Genomic DNA, 22,796 nt, shown 5'->3' with positions numbered 1-22,796 from the left:
GACTATCGAGTTGCATTTTGAGTTAATTTGCACTGAAAAATAAGTACATCCATCACATTGATTAGCAATTTTATTCTAACTACTTTAGTTTCACCATTGTTACAATTACCCAATAACTTAAAGAATTTTAACTCTCAAATTTATTTTATAATTTCAATTATAATGTGCCACAAAAATCATTTGCTCCATTTATTTATTTAGATTTTTATCCCGTACTCCCAGTAGCTCAGAACAGTCTACAAGCAAACATTCACAGTGGAATACATTTGGACAATACAAAGATTATATAGTAGTTTAAATACATTTGGATAATACAAAGACTATACAGTAGTTTAAATACAAGGACTATACAGTAATTTAAGTACAGGTTAAGAATGGACTATACAGCAATTTAAGTAGAAGTTTCAAATGGGGAAGAGAAGTTATAGGGGAGGGGGATTTAAGGGGAGGATGAGGCGTAAACAGTGGTTGGATTTTAGTTGAAGAGGAGGGTCTTTACCGCTTTCCAGAAGATCATCAATGAGTTCTGTAGTCTGATTTGTGGGGGGAGTTGGTTCCAGAGTTGGGGGATGAAGTGGCTATAGGAGAGTTTGCGGGCAGTTTCTGACAGGAGGGACCTTCCTGGGGGGATGCATAGGCATTTCTCCGTTTCTGAGCGGAGGGGGATGACTGGGGGTGTACAGGGTTAGCTTGGATTTTATGTAGGTAGGGGTGGTGGCATAAATTATTTTATGCGCTATTACCAGGGCCTTGAATGCACAGCGTTGGTTAATTGGAAGCCAGTGTTCAGCTCGGAGGGCTGGGGAGATGGAATCGTGTAGTTGAGGCTGTGTAGGAGGCAGCTTGCTGCATTTTGTACCCGCTGGAGGCGCTTGAGATCTTTTTTGGCTACTACATTAAATAAGGAGTTGCAGTACTCCATCATCGAGAGGACATAGGCGTAGAGGAGTTGGGCTAGGTCAGGTATGGAGATGTAGGGTATGATCCTTCTCAATTGGCAGAGGTAGTAGAAGGAGATGGAGACTACTTGAGATATATGGGTGGACAGGGACAGGTGGCCATCTAACGTTACTCCTCGGCTGTGTACTTGGTCTGCTGCAGTTAGTAAGGTGGAGTCCCAAGATAGTGTTGGACATGTGTATTTGGTATTTTTTTTCCTGATCTATAAAAGTTCGGTCTTGGAGGTGTTCCGTTGTAGTTTGTTGTTATCATCCAAGTTTTCATGTCAGAAAGGCAGTGTTGGAGGTTGGCAATTTGGGATGATTGGTTTTCGCCTAGTGGGAGGAGCAACTGGATGTCATCGGCGTAGGAGTGGATTTTAACATTGTACTTCTGGGCTATATCAATGACAGGTCTGATGTAGAGGTTAAATAGGAAGGTGGATAGAAGGGTGCCTTGGGGAACGCCATATTTGATAGGCTTGGGGTTAGATTTGTGTGTCCCTAGTAGGACTGTTTGGGTTCTTTGGTGAAGGAAGGAGGTGAACCACTGGAGGGCAGAGTCTTTGATTCCAAGGTCACAGAGTCTAGATATGAGGAAGTGGTGGTCGACAGTGTCAAAGGCAGTGCTGAGGTCAAGTAGGGGTAGTAGGGCGTCGCTGCCTATGTCGAGTATCAACCAGCTGTCATCGATGATATCCAGGAGTACTGACTTTGTGCTATGGCCTGTTTGGAAGCCGGATTGAGCAAGGGACAGGGCAGCTTGTTCTTTGATGAAAGGGTGTAATCGGCGGAGCACTATTTATTCTAGGATTTTGGAAACAAATGGGAGGTTGGAGACTGGGCAGTAGTTGCTGGGTTTGCTAGGGTGGAGGGTGGGTTTGATAACAGCCGACTTCCAGCTGAGAGGTACTGTCCCTGTGGAGAGGGAGGAGTTAATGGTGGGGAGGATAGATTCTGTCATGGCGTCTTCTGTGGACAGAAGGAGGCTGGATGGGCAGTGGTCGAGGATGGTGCTGGAGGGCTTGAGTTCTCTCAGAGTTTCAAGTACCTCAGCATGGGTGGCCATATGAAGCTGGGGGAGAGTGGTAGAGGATGGGGTACTTGGGTTAGGCTGGGGGTGTGCTGGAGGGGGGTTGGTGTTGGTGTCAAGATTATTGCAGATAGTTTGTACTTTGGACTGGAAGAAGTCCGAGAGAGTCTCAATATCAAGTTCTGTTGAGTTGTTGTGGCTTTTTCCTTGAGCGTTGGTGAAGAGTTGGTTTGTGAAGGTGAACAGTTGTTTGGATCTAGCTGGGGCTATATATAGGATATGAGAGTAGTAGGCTTTCTTCACTTCTAGGATGGCAGCCTTGTAGGTGACAGATGTGTTTTCCCAGTGGGCTTTGGTTTCTGAATTTAGGTGTTTGATCCAGTTTCTTTCGGCTTTTCTCAGTGATCTTTTTATGGATCGGAGGTCATTGGTATACCAGGGAGCAGGTGTTTTGTTGGTGGTTATTCGTATTATTTTTGTCTGAGCGAGGCTGTTATAGAGGGATTGGATGTTGGAGTGCCAAGTGGAGGCTGCTAGGTCGATGGAGTGGGGATGTTGGGTGCAGGTTTTGTTTAGATTGCGAATGCCTATGGCCATAGCTGAAGGGTTGACTGAATTAGGGAGTTGGCGTCGGGTGGGTGGGATAGGGTCTTTTCGCGAAGCTGGGGTAGTTTTGAGTGGGAGTTGGAATTCAATGAGGTGGTGGTCTGACCATGGGACAGGTGTAGTGGTGCAGATTGTTTGTTGAGGCTCTGCAGTCGGGTATCTAAGGGTGAAGATTAAGTCTAGGATGTTGCCTGCTGAGTAAGTAAGGGTGGTTACAGCTTGGTGAAATCCCAGGTCAGTGAGGGTGGAGAGGAAGCTGTCATTTTGTCCTGAGGTGTTGGGGTAGTCTGGGAAGTTGAAGTCTCCCAGGATGGTCGTGTTTATAGGAGATGGATAGTTCGGTGATGAATTCGAGGAGGGACTCTAGGGTTTCTGCTGGGGAGTTTGGGGCTATGTAAAGTAGTATGAGGGTGATTTTGTGTTTGTGGCCTATGGTGAAAGCAAGAGCTTCTAGGGTGGGAATGTTGATGGATTATCAGTTTTGATGTAGTGGAGGTCTTGACGATGGTAGTCACTCCACCTCCTTTCCCAGAGGTATGTGAGCAGGTTAGGGCCTGGTAGCCCGGAGGACACAATTCGTCTAGTGCTATCCCATCGTTGTCTTGGAGCCAGGTTTCAGTGATCATGAGGGCATCCCAAGTGTTGTCACGGATGAGGTTGTGGAGGAGGAAGGTCTTTTTGTTAACTGATCTTGCATTGATGAGTGCAAATTTGAGAGTATTGCTGTTGGTGAGAGTAGGATGGGGACGAGATTGGCAGGGTTTCTGGTACGGTTGTTTTTGTGTTGAGAGGCGATATCACCGCCTTGGCCTATAATGATGGGGATGGTGAAGTATAGTGTTGTAAGGAGGGTTGGGGATGTGTTGGGAGGGGTGTGGCCTGGAAAATTGGAGACATGATATGAGTGGAGAGGGTTTGTGAGGGTAGAGATAGTGCTGTTCTTTGGGGGGGAAGAGTCTTAGTTGGGTTTTTGGTTCACGCTAGCAGCCCTTTGGCCGGGCTGCTGGTGAAGAGGCTTGTCTAGCAGTGGGGTAGTCTTGTGGAGGAATCTTTGAAAGGTAGCACCACAAGGTCACTTGGGGCGGAGTTGGTCTCCCACGCCTGCCCTGCTGAAAGGGGCTGTTTTGTTGGGGGAGGGGGTTTATTCAAAGGTGAGGCAGATCACTTTTTTTTTTTCAAGGTGGGGCGGCTCAGCAAAGGCTGTTGGGGATGGAGTTGGTCTCCCACACCTGGCCAACTCCTTCCCTTCAGGCTGGAGCGGAGTGGAGAGTTGGGGATGTTTTTGATTTTTTTGTTGTTGTTTTTTTTGTTTTGCTCAAAGGTGAGGCGGCTCAGCAAGGGCTGTCGGGGGTGGAGTCATTCTCCCACACCTGGCCAACTTCTTCCCTTAGGGCTGGAGCCGAGTGGAGAGTTGGGACAGCTCCTGGTAGCAGTGGAGCTACCCTGCCGGAAGAGACTGTTCTGTTTTTTTTTTCTCAAAAAGAGTTGAGAAGAGTGGCTCAGCAAGGGCTGTTGGGGGCGGAGTTGGTCTTCCATGCCTGGCCAACTCCTTCCCTTGCAGTAGCTGAGGCCGATTGAAGAGCAGGGGCAGCTCCCGATAGCAGTGGAGCTGCCCTTCCGAAGGAGGTTGTTCTTTTTTTTTTTTTTAAAGGTTGTGGAGAGCAGCTTAGCAAGGGCTGTTGAGGGCGGAGTTGGTCTCCCACGCCTGGCCAACTCCTTCACCTTGTGGCGGCTGGAGCCGATTGAAGAGTTGGGGCAGTTCCCAATAGCAGTTTAGTGTGTCAGAGCTGAAAAAGTTTGAAAGACATTGCACTAAATGAAAAGATAAAATATAATAGGGATCTCTGAGACCTGGTAGAAGGAAGATAACCAATGGGACACTGTCATACCAGAGTACAAACTATATCGCAGTGTTAGGGTGGATCGAACTGGTGGAGGCAAAGCATTAAGTATATTAAGGAGAGCCTTCAATCAAATGGACTAAAAATTCAATAGGACTAGAAATACACCTTGAAATCCCCATGGGTAGAAATTTCATATGTAAAGGGGGAAAGGATAGTGATAGGGAGTGTACTACCATCCGCCTGACGAGGATGAATGGACAGATGCTGAAATGTTATCAGAAATTAGGGAGGCTAACAAACTGGGTAACATAATAATAACGGGTAATTTCAATTATCCTGAAATTGACTGAGTAAATGTATCATCAGGGCAACCACCGGTTATCATCCATCCCCACTTAATTTATCAGAGTAAAGATGGCCGTGGCGTTCTTTGTATGACGTATTTATGTAACTGTTAAACTAAACCAACTACAAGCCCCTGCCTACTATTTAGAAAGGAGCCTTAACTTTAAAGAACTGAGATGGATTTACCGGTTAACCAGTGTGCCTTCTGAGCCAAGACTTTGAACTCTTTTGTCAAGCACATTTTCTAGTCATCTATGTTCCTTAACAGAATTATGGACTACCAATTTTACATATCCATTTACTGCAAATCTTTACTAAAATTGTCAGAATTTAAGAAATTTTTCTCTCCAGACAATTTAAAACAATTATCCAAGAACTTGTTTACTACTAGTTTCTTCCAGAATGTCTATAGTAACAATGCAATATGCCATTTTGGCCTGGCTTTGAGTTTCTGATCTGGAAACTTCAGGAATATCTTTCCATTATGCTTTGTAAGGGAGATGATCTATTTAGAGAAAAAATTGAAGAGGCTGCAGATAAAATCAAAACACACACAGATACTATGACAATTTAGCTAAACCACATACCTCTCAATATTCTTTATCATCTAGAAGATATTCTGCCTTATCCAGACATTACTATTATTATAATTTATTTTATTTGATATATTAGTGTAGTGTTTCTCAACTTCAAGCCAAGTATCCCCAAAGTTTAACAAATATCATCCAAGTACCCCTGACCAAGCTCCGTCCTGACCTCACCCTCATAATAATACTACTAATTGTAATGCAATTTCTTTCATTCATTTTTCATATACACATGATGTAATCTTATTAATACATAACGGTGACCACAAAATAAAAAACAAAGAACGCTGTACGCAGAGAGAATGCTAATTATTTATATTTGCTGGGTTTTCAAAGAGGTCAAGGCAGATGACATTAAAATATGCAGTCACCTCAGTAACAATTATAGAGAAATATAGGGTTCCTTTTACGAAGGTGCGCTAATGTTTTTAGCATACGCATCGGATTAGTGCATGCTATAGCGCTTGCTAGCTGAAAAACTACCGCCTGCTCAAGGAGGCAGTAGTGGTTAGCACGTGCGCCATTTTAGCACAAGCTATTCCGCACGTTAAGGCCCTAACGCGCCTTCGTAAAAGGAGCCCATAGTGCAAAATATAAACAGCAGTTATAAATTCTCAAAACTGACACATTTCAATCACTAAATTGAAAATAAAACCATTTTTTCTAACTTTGTTGTCTGGTGATTTCATGAGTCTCTGGTTGTACTTCCTTCTGACAGTGCATCCAATATTTCTTTCTATCTGCCTCCTGCATACTTCCTCTCCTCCAGACCTCATTCCCTTCCCCAACTAATATTTCTCTCTGTCCCTCCATGAGTCCAACTTTTCTTCCTCTCTACTCCATCCCTATTGGCAATGTCTCCCTCCCTCTCTCACTGTCCAACTGTCTTTCTCTCATTCCCTCCCTTACCTGTAAAGGGAGTGGGGAAAGAAAGAGAGCTCCAGGGTGCCTCTCTCCCACCCCCTCTACTGCCACATCCAACATTTTCCCTATCTCATCTCCCAGATCATGTACATTTTTCACCACTGCCCACCAGCCCCATGCCCATTTCTCTGTCACCCCTCTCCAGCACCATGCCACATCTCTCTCTCCATCACTATGTCCAACATTCCACCCCCTTGCATCCTCTTCAATCTTTCCCTCTGTTCCCTCTCCACCACCATATCCAATATTTCTCCCTCTCATCCTTCTATTCCCCATGCATCTGTACCTCACTCCTTTCTCTAGGCCCAATTTTCCTCTTTCCTCCTTTCCCCGTGTCACCATCTCTTTTCCTCTCCCTCCCAACAGTTTCTCCCTTTCTATTCCCTTCCTCATATGTCCCAAATTAGTTCCCCCTTCCTCCCTCTCTTCTGTGTCCTATGTTCATGCCCCCTCCCTTCCTTCTGTATCCTGAGATCTTGCCCCCCTCCCTTCCTTCCAGCCTTTGTCCCAAATTCTTGCCCCTGCCATGTCTCAACACGCTCCTTTCCCCCCTCTTTTCTCCCTTTGTCCTACTATCATGTCCCCCCTCTCCCTTGCACGCTCCAGGGCCACACTCTCCCTTCAGGGCAATCCAGCTGGGCTGCTTCTTCAGCCACACAGGGACGTGGGCAGGAGCTCTTAAGTGCTGCTCGTAGCTGACTCACAAGCCTTCCCTCTGATGTCAGCTCTGATGTCTGAGAGAAGACTTTCAGGTCAGCCATGTGCAGTGTGCAAGAGCTGCTGCCCATGTCCCTGTGCGGCTGAAGGCAGTGCTGCTAAATAGACTAGCTGAAATAGGAATTTCAGGAATGGTATTACAATGGTTCCAAGGCTTCCTGATGAAAAGACAGTACAGAGTGTTAAAAGATGAAGCCTTCGCTGGCTACTGGTCTCCACCATGCGGAGTACTACAAGGATCTCCCATCTTACAACTATTATATAACATCTTCATGACCACACTGATTTCAATAATCCTCAGACTAGGGGAATGGCTCTTCTCATACACAGACGATTTCTTTCTACTAAGACCTGAAAGTTTGAACCAAGCAAGTATGACTATCATATTGCCCAGAACAATAACTAAAGTGCAAGAATGGGCAGGAAGAAACCATTTCCGACTAAACACTGAAGAAACACAAACTATTATGGTTTGGGTGACACACATACGTAATCTCATCTACCATTACTCTGACAACTGGAACCAACTTCAACACTGAGGAAACCTCTAAAGTACTAGCAGTCACTTTAGGTAGCTCATTCATTAGGTTTTGAAGATAATGTTAACAACTAAGTCTGAAAATCCTCTCTCACACTACAAAATCTAAGATGGGTAAGATCATTCTTCTTCCAACAGCACTACAGGATAGTGCAGTCAACGATATTGTCACTACTAGACTAATGCAATGATCTACTCTTGGGTATTTCTGTGAAACTAATAAAAAAAGAAAACTCCAACTGACACAAAACACTGCAGCAAACTCATATAGTACAAATCAAGATTTGACAAGTCACACCACTGCTTATAGAACTACACTGGTTACCAACAGAAAACCAGAATAGAATTCAAATTATGCTGCTTAGCATTTAAAATGCTAAATGGTGATTTCCTTAATAGCTTCCCCAGATTTACTGAACTGTTGGTAGATCTGCTGATTAACGTAACTTTAACAGCCTGATCCTATCATGTCTAACTCTTAAAGACATAAAATGCAAGACATCTCACAGCAAATAATTCAACTACCAAATAGCAAAAGTGTGGAACTCAGTTACCATTGTAATTCACATAACCAAAGTATATATACTTTCACAAAAATCTAAAAAGTGGCTTTTTAAGAAATTCCTATCAGGGATCAAACGAGACTCAGACTGTTACAGCCTCTTAGTTTGAGACTGAACTCTGAGGACTTTATTTAGAGATCAGACTACATAGGTGACCCTTGAGGAAAGGAAAGCTGGCCTAGTGCCTAACTCTCAGTAAGCCTGGTTCTAAGAGAGAGAGGTTGTAGAGGCTCAGCATTAAAGATAGTTTTCACAGCTAGGCAATAGTGTAGCCTTTAGAACAGTGTCTCACAAACTTTCTGGCCGGCAGCACACTAAATCTAGTGCCCTGGCCGGAAGGCACCCGAAAGTGTGTGGACATTGACGCGATGATGTCACGCGCATGCATGTCGTCATCGTGTCAACGTCTGCACATGCGTGGAGGCCCATCTGCCCGTGACCCGCCGGTGGAGGATCCGGGAGGAGCGAGGAGAGAGAGACGTTGGCCAGGAGGAGGGTCATTTGCACTGGCTAACTTCTGGATGATGCTCCTCCACACCAGTGTGTTAGAAATATATTTTTTGATAGGGATGTGTGTTGTTGAAGAGGAAGAGGATCAGAAGTTATCAAATACAAAAGCATCAGGACAAGAAAGGTATAAATACCATCCTCTTTACAGACTACCTTAATACAACATAGAGAAGATAGCTGGCTAGTCCCCACCAGGAACATGATAGGGTGAACACAGTAGAGATACCCAGAATCGCTGAGGATATGATAAAGTACAGATAATTAGAATTATCAGGATGTATGCAATCTAAGATGAACAAACAACACAATACAGGTATTGTAACCTATTTGTTGTCATGAATAGTCTGTTTTCAAATGATTGTGAATGTCTACTTGTAACTCGTTCTGAGCTTCTGGAAGAACGGGATAGAAATCGAAATAAATAAATAAATGTGTGCAAATAAGTAGGATTTAGTATGAACATAGCACATGATACTAGTATGTGGGGAGTGTGTGGTGCAGTGGTTAAAGCTACAGCCTCAGCACCCTGGGGTTGTGGGTTCAAACCCATTCTTCTCCTTGTGACCCTAGGCAAGTCACTAAATCCCCCCATTGCCCCAGGTACATTAGATAGATTGTGAGCCCGCCGGGACAGACAGGGAAAAATGCTTGAGTACCTGAATAAATTAATGTAAACCATTCTGAGCTCCCCTGGGAGAACGGTATAGAAAATTGAATAAATAAATATACGTAGGATGATTGATTATGGTATAAATGTGTCTGTATTGAAAACCATCTGAGAAAATGTAAACTCTGTATTGTAACACCATTACAGAAGTTCATGTAAACCACTCTGAATTGACTCCCCCAAGTCATTAGTAACAGTATAGAAGCTTTCAATAAACACTTCTTTAGGATTCTTCTGCTGATTACTTTGGAAAGTACTCATCTGAGTGGTTGGAGATATCCGAGTCTGATTCAGGAAGTGTGCGTCGAGAGGAGTGTCGATTGCATCAAGGTGTAGATAATGTTCCAAGGTAGAAGATAACTCCACCATTAACAAAGCATGCATTGAGTGGGTCCATGCTGACTCCAATGCTCAATATTGAGCAGAGACACGTGACCTTGTCCTCAACTGACACTCCAATGTATCTTCAGGCTGGGCTGAGGCAGGCATGGAAGCCTTTAATGCTTGTAAAGACTACATCAGCAGTAGCCCCAAAAGCTCTGGTCTGAGCATAGCCCTGATCTCTCCCTAGAGACAGTGCTGTACCAAAAGAGACATCAGCAAGGAAGCAGTCTGCTATATCAGTTGATGTGGCGTGAAAGATCTTGATTTTGAAGCACACCTACAAGGAGACATCTTAATAAAAGGAGAACAGTTATAATTGCTTCAACACTTACTGTGCATCAAGGAAGTCAACGCCTGGGAGGATGCAGTGGCATGCCTAGAAGGGGGAGAATGATTGTGCTTCTTAGCTTTCTTACACACTAAATTCTTCAATAGTTGATGCATCAATGAAGATGTAGAGTCCTGCCTCTGAAAGGAGCCCAATGCCCAGGCTGTGGTGTTAATGAATTCTGTACCAATGCTGGGTTATATGAAGTTGAGTGACGGGTTCCAACTCCCCAGCCATGCTGGATGTCAATGCTGATGCGGTAATGAAAAGTTTGTCCAACTGAAGTTTCTGGGTTTTGAGTGAGCTCTTTTGATACATAGACAGAGGACATAGTTAATGTCCTGATATTCAGAAGCCATAAACTAGACATACCAATTATGTGGGTCAGAGCCTGAAATTGTCTGATTACATTGAGAGTATTTCTTAAAGTTGCTCAGTATCGTCTGAGATGGACAGGGAAACAGCTGACACTAAATCATAGGGCTCAATGGCCTAGGGAGCTCAAGTGAAAAGTATCCTGATTGATGCTCTGGGGTAAGAAAAAGGCTCAAGGAGACCCAAAGGCCAAAAAATCAAAAAGTTTATAAAATTAAACCAAAGTTGGGAGAAACATTGGAACACGATAAAACCAAAAAATTATGACAAAAACTGAAAAATAAGGACAGGAAGGCACAATAAAACTGAAATGTTTGATGCGCTGAAGCTACAGCAGACAAGTTCCTCCTGTTGGTATCATTCTCCCTTACTGCCAACTCCCGTCTCCATTCCTTCTATCTTGCTGCACCGCATGCCCAGAACTACCTGCCTAGCTCGTTACATCAGGCTTCGTCTCTGGCGATATTGAAATCCAGACTGAAGGCCCACTTATTTGAAGCTACGTTTAAATCCTAACCCTACCAACATATGTCTGTCTGTCTTCCCCTCAATGGTCCCTTATCACTTCCTTCATCCCCCTTTTATTCCTTTCTTTGAACACTAAGTTCAGATTCCCCTTTGTCCTATGTGATTCCACCACATCAGCCCCCCCCTAATTCCCCATGAGATCTTGTTCTGACTCCTCTTTTGTCCTATCATAATTAGATTGCAAGCTCTTCTGAGCAGGGACTGTCTCTAGTGCTGCGTGCGACTGGTAGAGTTACAGAAAAAATAAATTGTCGTTGATAGCTCTGTGAAAAATGAAGAACAGATTGTTCCGCAAGCCGATGTCAGGCAGGAAGACACTGGCATATGCGTTATATGGGCACTGCCTAAAGATTTAAAGTGACAGCGCACTTGGCAATGCCCATACTGGGTTCCATGGATGACGTCATCCACGTGCGAGAATATTATGCCGACTTGTCCTCGGAGAAAGAAAGGTCCATGAATATAACATTACATTAGTTATTTTTAACCTGCACTAACCTTATAAGTCCAGTGCACCTTATATGTCAAGAGAATAAGACATCTCCTTGTGAATTATAATCCATTCATTACGATCTACTCTTCATTATTAAACAGCATTAACTACAAACTTCTGGAATAGATAGGTTCTTAACAGTTTCCAAAATATTCTATAACTAGGTACACATCTAATTTCCCATGGTAACTGATTCCATCAAAAGCAACCTGGTATGAAAATTGTAAATACCATGTGCTTCACTGGTGGATAGTTTAGCCTAAAATGTCTAGAAGAGGAATCACTATTCCTAGAAGAAACATACAGTAATGAAATCATGTAGCTCAGTGCATTATCATGTAGTGTCTGATATACAAAAGAACACAGAGCTCTTTGACCGAAAATAATAATCTTAAACTGCATCCTAGTAGGAAAAGGTAACCAGTGGAGAAGCTTGAGCGAAGAAATACATTCTTATTTACCTACGCTTGAGCGAAGAAATACATTCTTATTTACCTACAACAGTGAGTAGATACACTGCAGTGTTTTGTATGGGTTGGAGATATCACACCTAAGTTTACTTGAGGCTAATGTACAAAACTGCAATAATTCAGACAAAGACAATAATTTTTTTGTGACATCCCTTTCAAAGAATGATTTTAACAGTACACATTTATTTTACCATAAAGAAAAATCATAACAGTAAAAAACTGCTTGTCATACACAAAATATAAATCATAAAACACCAAACATTTTGACATTAACTTTTAACAAGATAAATTCTTCCTCAATGGAATGTGCTAAGATTGGCAGGGGGATTTCTTTCCTATCCAGATTGCCTCTGATTTTGAAGATATTACTGTAGAAGGCTAGGATTCCAGACTAGGTCTAGAAGGCATAGCTGGATTTAATAAAATGGAGAAAAGTCTCTTAGGCTATAAAATGGAGGATATATTTTTGGGGAAAAAATTTTTTGGCTACAGATACCTTCCTATAATAGACTTTTTGACCCTCTTTGTATGTTAACAAGCTACTGTCAGAGCTATCCTTGATCCAGATTCTTTCAGCACACCCGAGGTTCTTTTTCACAGATGCAACTCTTGATAAAATCAACTGTTTTTACAAACCTCAGGAATGGTATATGATCTCACAGGAACAGTCCAATGCTGTTTGGAGATTGGGATTTCATCTAGTCACCTTGTCATCATCCATAGCCTTGGAAGTAGAAATCCTAAGGGAATGGTAGAGTATACATAAAGAAAGAGGCTACAGTGATGTGAAAAAGTTTTTTGCCCCCATTATGATTTCTTCTATTATTGCATATATGTCACACCGAATGGTTTCTGCTTTTTTTAAACAAAATGTAATATTAGACAAAGGGAACCTGATTAAGCATAGCAGTTTTTGCATTATAACCTCAATATTTTAAGGAACAAAGTTATCCAACACTCATGCGAAAAAAAATAACTGCTTCCTTAGTTACTCAACCAATTGCCATTTAATTGATAATTAGATTCAGCTGACTAAACACAACCAGGCTCCACTACAGCCAACTCACGAGAGTGACAGTCACCACAAAACATCTATAAGAATGCTATGCCACAAGCAAAGGAAATTCCAGAAGAGATGAGAAAAAAAATTGTCAAAACATCACTCTAGAAAAGCACTACAAAGCCATTTCTAAAGCTCTGGAACGCCACCAAACCACATTGAAAGCCATCATCTCCAAATGAAAGACTTGACTAGTGGTGAATCTTCCTATAAGTGGCTGGCCTGCCAACATTACTCCAATGACAAAGCAACAACTCATCTAGGAAGTCCCAGATCATCATTCAAAGAACTGAAGGTCAGTGTTCATGACTCCACAATAAGAAAGGCTGGGTAAAATTGTGATTCATGGAAGAGTAGCAAAGGCTGAAACCTTTGCTATCCAACAGTAACATCAATGCTCATCTCACAATCGTAAAACATACCTTGTATGATCCCCAAGACTTCTGAAATAATGGTCTATGGACAGTTAAGTCAAAAGTTGAACTCTGAACCACACAGATTCCATTATGTCCAACAAAAATCAAATATATAATTCCTCAGTAAATCATCATACCAACAGTTAAAGATGGTGGTGGTGCAGGACCTGGAAAACTTGCCATTATAAAAGGAATCAAATTCTGCATTGTACAGAAAGTTATTAAGCAGAATGTCCGGTAATCTGTCCATGAGCTGTAGTGATTGGGTTATATGGCTAAACAACAATACAAACATAAAATGAAGTCTACATCTGAAAAGCCAAGGAAAAACAATTAGAGAATGACATGGTAGCTGATACTCACAGTTAGCTGCGGGTAACCTGCCGAAACAGGGAGCAAAAAAATAGTAGTCGCCGCAGGGATGGTGACAAGGCCATTCACTGCCCCGTGGAGCAGTGGCCTTGTCTCCGCAGTGAAGGGAACACGTGCGGTCATGGATTGCATGGTCCAGGAGCCCCCTCCCACCCGATCGCCGCGTCCTGCTCCCTCCTCACCCTCACCTTATGTGCCGAATTTAATTGTTCTTCTCCCAGTGGTACGCTTTCAACAAGTCGCACATGGGTGCGGCTGATTCTGTTGAATCTTCTCCTCTGACACAACCGGAAACAGGAAGTTGCGTCAGAGGAGAAGATTCAGCTGAAGCAGCCGCACGCAACTTGTTCAAATCATGCCGCTTGGAGAAGATCAATTAAATTCCGCACATAAAGTGAGGAAGAAGGGAGGGAGGGAGATGGTGGGATGCGGCGATTGGGCCGAAGGGTACTGCTGGACCGCGCGATCTGTGAAAGAGAAAGAGATGCTGGGCCAAGTGGATGAAGACACAGCAGGAAAGAGAAAGGGGAAGACAGGCAGGTGAGCCGGATGCTGGAAACGAAGGGAGAAAGAGGGAAAGAAGCTAGATAGAGTTGGAGAGGAGAGAGACACAATGGTGTGGAAGAGGAAGAGAGGGGAAATCAGGACTTAGGAAGGTACCAGAAACAGAGGGGAAATTATGTGCAAGGGGGCATAGGGACAGAGATATAAAGGGGAGATACATGGGGGGAATTATGTGCATGGGGGCATAGGGACAAAAACAAAGGGGAGATACATGGGGGGATTATGTGCATGGGGGCATAGGGACAGAGACAAAGAGGAGATACATGGGGATGGTATATGGACACAGGGGGGCAATGTCAGACACAGGAGGGAGTATACAGATACAGAGGGGAGATATTAGAAATGGGGAAAATAGGAACACAGAAGGGAGATTGTTTGTGCGGATGGGATCAGATGGTTTGCGGGGACGGGACGGGTCTGAGCTTGCAAGATGGGGTGGGGACAGGGACTGGGTTCGAGGGATGGGATGGGGACCGAGCTCGCAGGGACGGAGATGGGGACAGGGCGGAGATGGGGACAAATTTTCTCCATGTCATTCTCTAAAAACAATATTAAAAGTTTTAGATTGACCTAGTAAGTATTGCCTTGAACCCAATGGGTGTTGTGCTAGGACCTGAAATGAACAGTATATGCACAAAAAATGTTTCTGAAATAAAGTAGTTCTGCAAAAAAGAGTGGGCTAAGATTCCTAAACAGCAACATGAAAGGCAAATATCAAATTTTATTAAGCGTTTGGTTGCAACTAGAGCTGCCCAATTCCTGATTCAAATTGATTCACTTCAGCTGAAACGATTCAAATCAATTCGTTCTCAGAAAGAAAGAAAGATTGGATTCACCAATTCAGTGCAGACTCAGTGCTTCGAGGGTTGGCATCGTCATTGTCCAGGAACTTCTCTGTAGTGGCAGCCTTCACAACATGCTGCTCTTGCTGGTGTTGGGCCTTCCTCTCTGCTGGATCCTACATTCGCAGAAACAGGAAGTAGGCAGTACCCAGCAGAGAGGAAGGCCCAGCACCAGAAAGAGCAGCAAGTTCTGAAGGCTGCGCTGCAGACGGTGTGTGTTTGGGGAGGGGTGACAAAGAGCAAGTGAGAGAGGGGAGGGGGAAGTGAATAGGAGGGAGTTATCAAACCTTGGGGGCATGGATGTAGGGTGCTAGACCTCAGGGGGTGGGGGAAGGAAATAAAAAAAGATGCCTCGCTACAGGGCAGGCAGGGTTGGAGATGGTCAAGAGAGACTAAATAAGGCAGTGGGGAAGAATGGAGAGGCTGAAGTCACAGAAGGAAAGAGATGCTGGGACAGAAAGTTGGAAGAGCAGAGGGAAGAGAGAAAAATGAAAAAAGAAGAGAAGGAAAGATAGATCCACAAATAGAGAGGAAAAAAAAAAAAAAAAGACACGCTTGCCCTAGGATGGAGTGTAGGAGAAGAAAGGAAACAGAGAGGGAAAAGTAATATTTTTATTAGACTAAATTTAATACATTTTTTACTAACCAAGTCAGGACAGGATACCCTTAACCGCAGAATACTATATAGAATGAGGTTTTGGCCTCTGAAAGCTAATTCAAAAATGAATTAGTCCAATAAAATGGTATTTTCCTATTTACCATTTTTGTTTTATTTCTGTTTGTTAATTTGTAAAGTAGTGATTGTTATTTGTCAGTTTATTTAACTTTACATGTTATCTTTATATTTTGCACATTATTAGGGGACATGTCTGTTTCTGTGGTGTTACATTGTATGCAGAGTCTGGTTTCTGGGCCATTTAGTTTAACTTTTGTCTACATATTTCTATTTTTAGTTTGTGATTATTATTCCATACTGGGCGAGGTTGTCTCTTTGTTCTGTGCGCATGAAAAGGACATGATTTTCTGTTTGCATTGACTGTGCAGAATTGATCTGTGCTAATCTGGCTTGTTTAGTTTTACAATAAAAATTGATTCAATTTTAATCTTAAAAAACTATGTCATTGAAAGCAAATCAAATTGAAAACAAACAAACAAAAAAAAACCAAACACAATTCAATAGGGCAAATCAAATTAAATTTTTTTTCCCTGAATTGGGTAGCTTTAGTTGCAACTATTGATGCTAAGGGTGGAGCAACCAGTTACTAGGTTTAAGAGGCAGTTAATTTTTAATGTTTAAGAAGATTTTTATATACAGCTTCTCCAAAACTGAAGCTGTTTATAATCAAAATGAAAATAGAAAAGAACTACAAATTTATAACAGGAAAGTTTAAAAAAAAAAAAAAAAAGTTAGGAAGGGGAGGGAGAAGAAGTAAGAGGGCCACCAAAGGGGAAAAAATGAGTGTTGGATAATTTTGTCCCTTAAATAAAGGACATAATATTGTAAAAGCTGTTATGTGTTTTTTCACGTTCCCTTTGTCTAATATTACATTTTGTTTAAAGATCAGAAACCATTCAATGTGACATATATGCAATAGGGTAAAATCAAAGGGGAGCAAAATCTTTTTCACATCACTCTATGTTCCCAAATTCCATTGTCTTTCAAGCTGATCTTCTGATAGCAAAGCAAATCAAATCAAATCAACAGGTGACAATGGAATGATCAGACCACATTAAGGGTGAAGCTGAGCATCCAGAAAGTTAATATGGAGCAGACACTGGTGCATACGAGTTCAAGAGAATTGTTTAGAGGGAAAAGTAGTGTGTGACTAAAACAGCAGATCCAAAATGTTGAGCATGCTGCTTCTTCATGTCATGGGTCCATAAGCACTCTGAAAGCTACATGCTTAAAACTTCTATAACTTTTTTGTTTGTTTTTGAATAAGAGCATGGTATTTGGACTGTTGTATTACAAATTGCTTGCTCTAACAGAATTCATTAAAACCTCATTTTTTTTATTTTGGGTGACTTTAGTCACCTTTTCCCAAAGATGGTCATACCTGCTGGGACATACAAAAACAGTCAAGATTACCAAAGGTGAAAAAAAAAAAAATCTTTTAATGAGATACGTTCAATGTGACTAAACCTGTGTTTAGGTATATTTAGGTTATTTGTGTTTTCATATTGTATGTGGCTTGTCTTTGCTATGCTATGCTAAAACTTTGCTACATGCACAGGAGTGCCAGCAGCTTCTGGGTCAGCCTAGGGTGGATTCTTTGGTTGCGGATGTGACTAAATGCACCTCTCTCCAGTGAAGGTGGTGTGGTGCTTAAAGATATGCAGGACTGCCATGTGGATGTGGTCCTCCGGAGACTCTAATGCAGCTGCTTTAGTCATAAAGGCTGCTTCGGTGGCATCCTTTGTTACATGCGCCTGTCTCTCTCGGCTGCGCACACTGGAGAGTGAAGCTGTGGATCCTTCTCCTCAACTTCTTTTGGCTGGGTCAGATTATGTTGCTAATGCATTGTATGACCTTATGTGGGTTTTGGCAAAAGTGTCGGCATACTCCATTTCTACCCGCAGGATGCTCTGGATCAGACAATGGGCTGGCAATTCCACTTCCAAGGTTACTTTGGCTAGACTTCCCTTTAAGGGGCAGTTATTGCTTGGCAAGGGCCTGGATGACCTCATGAATTCTGTGATGGACTGTCACCCTAAGATCTATATTAGTCTGCTGCTGTCAGGAAGACTAGACATATCCTTACCTACATCTGAGACTACTGATGTAGTCTAGAGGCTGAAACACGGCTGTGTCAAGTTGCATAGAAAGAATCTCATTAAAATTATTTTTTTGCACCTGTGATCATCTTCACTATGTGAGGAGTTTGCTCTTCTGTCATACATGCTGGGAAATATTTACCATACATTGATCTACATAGATCAAAACAGCAGACACACTACTTCAAAGAAATGGCATCTGGGAAAACTACTGAATATCAATTACAAACAAGTCCGTCAATGCAAACAGATTCTTCATCAATGAAATAAGATTTAAAACTTTGTTAGTGCACAACAGAGAGAGGGAGAAACGATCTTAAAAACTATGCCTATGACATGAAATCACTTGTAACTGCAAATAGGTCTGTTTGCTCTATGTTCTTATATCTCTAAGATAGCACAGCTAATTCTGATGTTGAACTTTCTTTTCATTTCAAAAGTAAATGAAGTTTATCCCATATAGCAGTAAACGTTTTACTAGTAAATCACCATATAGATTTGACTAGTCTCAGATAGACTGTACTCATTTCAGCTTATAAAACGTCACATTTAATATACCGTGAATAAAAACATTACGCAGTTTACAAAATAATAGGCAAAATAAGAAGAGGAGGATGACTGATATGAAAAAATAGGTCTAGGTTATAATATCAATTAAGTTATTTTAAAAAAGTAGTAATCCATTGAAGGAGTGAACAAACATGTGGATAAAGATGAGCCAGTTGACAATGTATTTGGATTTTTGTGGATCCATCAGTTTCGTAAAAAAAGAAGCCAACTAGGAGAAGTGGGAGGGTTGTGAGAAAATCTGCCTGCTGTCCTCTGGTAACATCTATTATAGGTAACTGTGCTTTATCCTAGGACAACTAGGCAGCATATTCTCATATATGTGACTCCCTAGCTACCAGAGTCATGCCTCCAAGCCTGGCATAAGCAAAAGGGATGGAGGAAAGTTGTCATCTGGAATGATTCTCCAAATAATAGCGGGATGTGAAGGTGTGAATTGGGGACCAGGTAGATGGCTGCTTTACAGATGTCCTCAATGGGAGTGGAACATAGATGAGCTACTTTCGCCATTTCTTGAACATCACATGCAGTGACACAGTCTTCAAGCATCAAACCAGCCTATGCATAGCAAAAAGAGATATAGTCCAACAGCCATGTGGAGATTGCTCTCTTGGTGACAGAAGCTCCAAGTTTGTTTGGATCAAAGAACAAGAACAGCTGAGTAGAAATTTTGTAAGGTTTGGTTCGATCCTAGTAATAAGCAAGAGCACATTTACAGCAATATATGGAGTGCTGCTTTACCACATTGAAAACGTGGTCTTTGAAAAAAGACAGGGAGAACTATAGATTGGTTCAGATGAAATTCTGAGACGACCTTCTGGAGGAACTTTGGATGAGTGTGAAGAACCACCCTGTTGTGGTAGGATGTTGTATAGGGTGGATATGATACTGGTGCTTGAAGTTCATTGGCCTGGCATGAAGACATGAGAGATGAGGAAGACTACTTTCCAAGAAAGGTGCTTGAGAGATGAAGGCAGAAGTGGCAAAAAAGGAAGCTTCATTAGAGTGGAAAGTAGAACATTAAGGTCACAAGTGGAGGATTAAGAGGTGCTGGGGAGGAGTCGGCTGTCTTGATACATTTAGGTGCCAATGACAGGAAAATGTGGGAAGGAGGTTCTGGAAAGCACAGTTACTTACCGTAACAAGTGTTATCCAGGGACAGCAGGAAGCTATTCTCACATGTGGGTGACGTCATCCACGGAGCCGGGATGTGGTCAGCCTCGCAAGCAGACTTACTTGAAGAAACTCAGAAGTTTTGAGTCTGCCGCACCGCACATGCGCGAGTGCCTTCCTGCCCAGCACAGGGTGCATCTCCTCAGTTCAGATAGCTAGCAGAGAAGCCAACCAGGGGAGGTAGGTGGGTTGTGGGAATACAATAAGTACTGTTACGGTAAGTAACTGTGCTTTATCCCTGGACAAGCAGGCAGCTATTCTCACATGTGGATGACCTCCAAGCTAACCACAATGGGATGGTGGGAGTGTTGGCAATTCAGGAGAATAAATTTTGTAATACTCTCTGGCCAAAATGGCCATCCCGTCTGGAGAAAACATCCAGACAATAATGAGAGGTGAAAGTTTGAACCAAAGACCAGGTGACAGCTTTGTAAATTTCCTCATTAGGAGTGGATCTGAGGAAAGCTACTGAAACCGCCATGGCTCTGACTTTCTGGCTGTGACTCGACTCTATAGATGCAGTCCAGCCTGAACATAGCAGAAAGAGATACAAGCAGCCATCCAGTTGGCGATGGTTCACTTAGAAATCGGATATCCCAACTTGTTTGGATCGAAGGAGACAAAAAGTTAAGGAGCAGATCTGTGTGGTTTGGTGCATTCTAAATAGAAGGCCAAAGCACGTTTACAGTTCAGGGTATGAAGAGCTGATTCTCCAGGATGAGAATGAGGTCTTGGAAAAAACACTGGAAGTACAATGGATTGATTGAGATGAAATTCTGAAACCACTTTAGGTAAGAATTTAGGATGAGTACGGAGGACCACCTTGTCATCATGGAAAAATGTGAAAAACGGATCAGCAACTAAAGCTTGCAACTCACTAACTCTTCGAGCAGATGTGAGAGCAATGAGGTATATGAGAGAAAGTGAGGTATTTGAGATGAGCTGTAGCCATTGGTTCAAAAGGAGGCTTTATCAATTGAGCAAGAACAACATTGAGATCCCAAACCACTGGAGGCATTTTGAGAGGTGGTTTGACATTGAAAAGACCTTTCATAAATCTGGAAACCACAGGATGAGCAGAAAGGTGTGTCTCTTTGATATGCTGATGGAAAACAGCAATTGCACTAAAATGGACTCGAATGGATTTAGACTTGAGACCAGAGGAGATAAGTGCAGAAGATAATCCAAGATGGAAGACAAGGTGGTAGCTTGAGGCTCCTTATTGTGAGAGATGCACCACATAGAAAATCTAGTCCATTTTTGGTGGTAGCATTGTCTAGTGGCAGGTTTTCTGGAAGCCTCTAAATTGTCCCGAACAGGTTGAGAAAACTGAAGAGGAGTTATGTTGAGAGGTACTAAGCTGTCAAGTGTAGAGACTGCAGGTTGGGATGAAGTAGAGATCCTTGACTCTGTGTAAGCAGAGATGGATAAACTGGTAGAAGGTATGGCTCCCTGCTGCTGAGTTGAAGATGAGGGGAGAACCAGCGTTGCCTGGGCAACTGAGGAGCTATTAGAAGCGTGGTGGCAAGATTGTTCTTGAGCTTGACAAGAGTCTTGAGAATCAGAGGGAATGGAAGGAACGCATACAGAAACGTGTTCGTCCATTCCAGAAGAAAAGCATCCGCCTCCATGCGGTGAGGAGAATATATCCTCGAGTAGAATTGAAGCAATTTGTTGTTGTGGGAAGACACAAAGAGTTCTATGTGAGGGGTCTCCCACAGAGAGAAGAAGTGACGAAGAGGCGATGAATTGAGAGTCCATTCGTGAGTGACTCAATTTGTCTGTCAGACAATTGTTCTTCCCTTGAATGTAGACAGCTTTCAGGAAGATGTTGTGAGAGACAACCCAAGTCCAAAGCTGCAGAGCTTCCTGGCAAAGAGGGAGAGAACCTGTGCCTCCCTGCTTGTTGACACAGTACACAGCGACTTGATTGTCCATTGTTTTGGCCAATCAGGGAATTCCTAGACTCCTCCCTAAGGAAGTCCCTGATAGGCTGAGGTGCCTCGGCCCCTCCAAAGGGAGGAGCCTGAGGCACCTCAGCCAATCAGTGCCTTAGGCCGCTCCCTGTGCATCAGAATATGCGCCGGGGCGGGGCCTAAGGCCGCTACTCGGCAGCAGAGTAGAAGCAGGAGGAGTTTCCTCCTGCTCCCAAAGATTTTGGAGCGGCGTAGGAGCAGGAGGAGGGTCCAGGCACCCCTCCTGCTCCTGAAGATGTTCGGAGCATCCAAGGAGCAGGAGGGACCGGGCACCCCTCCTGCTCCCAACTATTTTAAAAGGTACCGGGGTGGGTGGGCTGGACCCGACTGCCTGGGCTGATCAGGGGTGGGAGGCCTAGGAGCAGGAGGGACTGAGCACCCTTCCTGCTCACAACTTTTTACTGCCAGGGGTGGGCCATGCCGGTCAGCTTGGGGGGGGAGGGCTAGGGCCTTGCCGGTCAGGGGGGGACGAGGGCCATGTTACATGCATGCAACTTTTTTTTTTTTTTTTTTAACACTGATGGCAGGAAGGAGCTGGTATCCCTCCTGCTTTTTTTCTCTGGGGGGAGGTGCGGCAGAGCAAAGCAGGGCAGGCAGGAGAGATCGGGGCCTGCAGGGGGTGTCAGGCAGATCTCTCTTGTCTGCTCCCGGACTCTCCTGCTCTCTGCCGCCATTCTCCACAGTGCAGGTCCGCTTCAAAACCACGGGCTTGCACTACAGGGAATGGCGGCAGAAAGCAGGAGAGTCCGGGAGCAGGCAAGAGAGATCTGGGCTGAGCCCTGACAGCAGTGACAGGAGGCTGCATCTCCTGTCACTACTGTCAGGGTGTGCGCAAGAACGGAGATCGCTCTGGCCTTGGGTAGGGGGCGTGTTAACGATCGTTCCCATTTGCATGCAGGCCTTTACTGAATTGGTCGGCCAGCATGCAAACAGAAATGGATCGCACAAGGTTTGGAGGTTTAGTGAATCCTGCCCTATGATTGTTTTTCCTCAATTTTGTAAAATCGGTTAGTTTGCTGTAACAAAATAAAATTCTTTATCTACTAATCACTCAGTGTCTCCAGTCCAGTTTAATATTTTTCTCAGCCTTCTGGCAATGCTGATCCAATCCTTTGGATTATCAGCATATTATGAGAGGATATTCTTCTAGCACACTACACTGAACATGCTCTTGATTTAAACCCCCCTACAAGTTTGTTTG

General features: G+C 43.2%; 1 protein-coding gene across 3 annotated transcripts in view; it reads right to left on the bottom strand.

The window, feature by feature from the left end:
- The window catches only part of IGF2BP3 (insulin like growth factor 2 mRNA binding protein 3), a 279,076-nt gene that overhangs the window by 126,976 nt on the left and 129,304 nt on the right, over positions 1–22,796 (bottom strand). The gene's annotated exons all lie outside the window — the stretch shown is intronic.

Source organism: Geotrypetes seraphini, chromosome 2, assembly GCF_902459505.1.
Source record: "Geotrypetes seraphini chromosome 2, aGeoSer1.1, whole genome shotgun sequence".
Lineage (NCBI taxonomy): Eukaryota > Metazoa > Chordata > Amphibia > Gymnophiona > Dermophiidae > Geotrypetes > Geotrypetes seraphini.
Note: the sequence above shows the minus strand (reverse complement) of the source record. Positions and strands in the feature narration are given on the sequence as shown.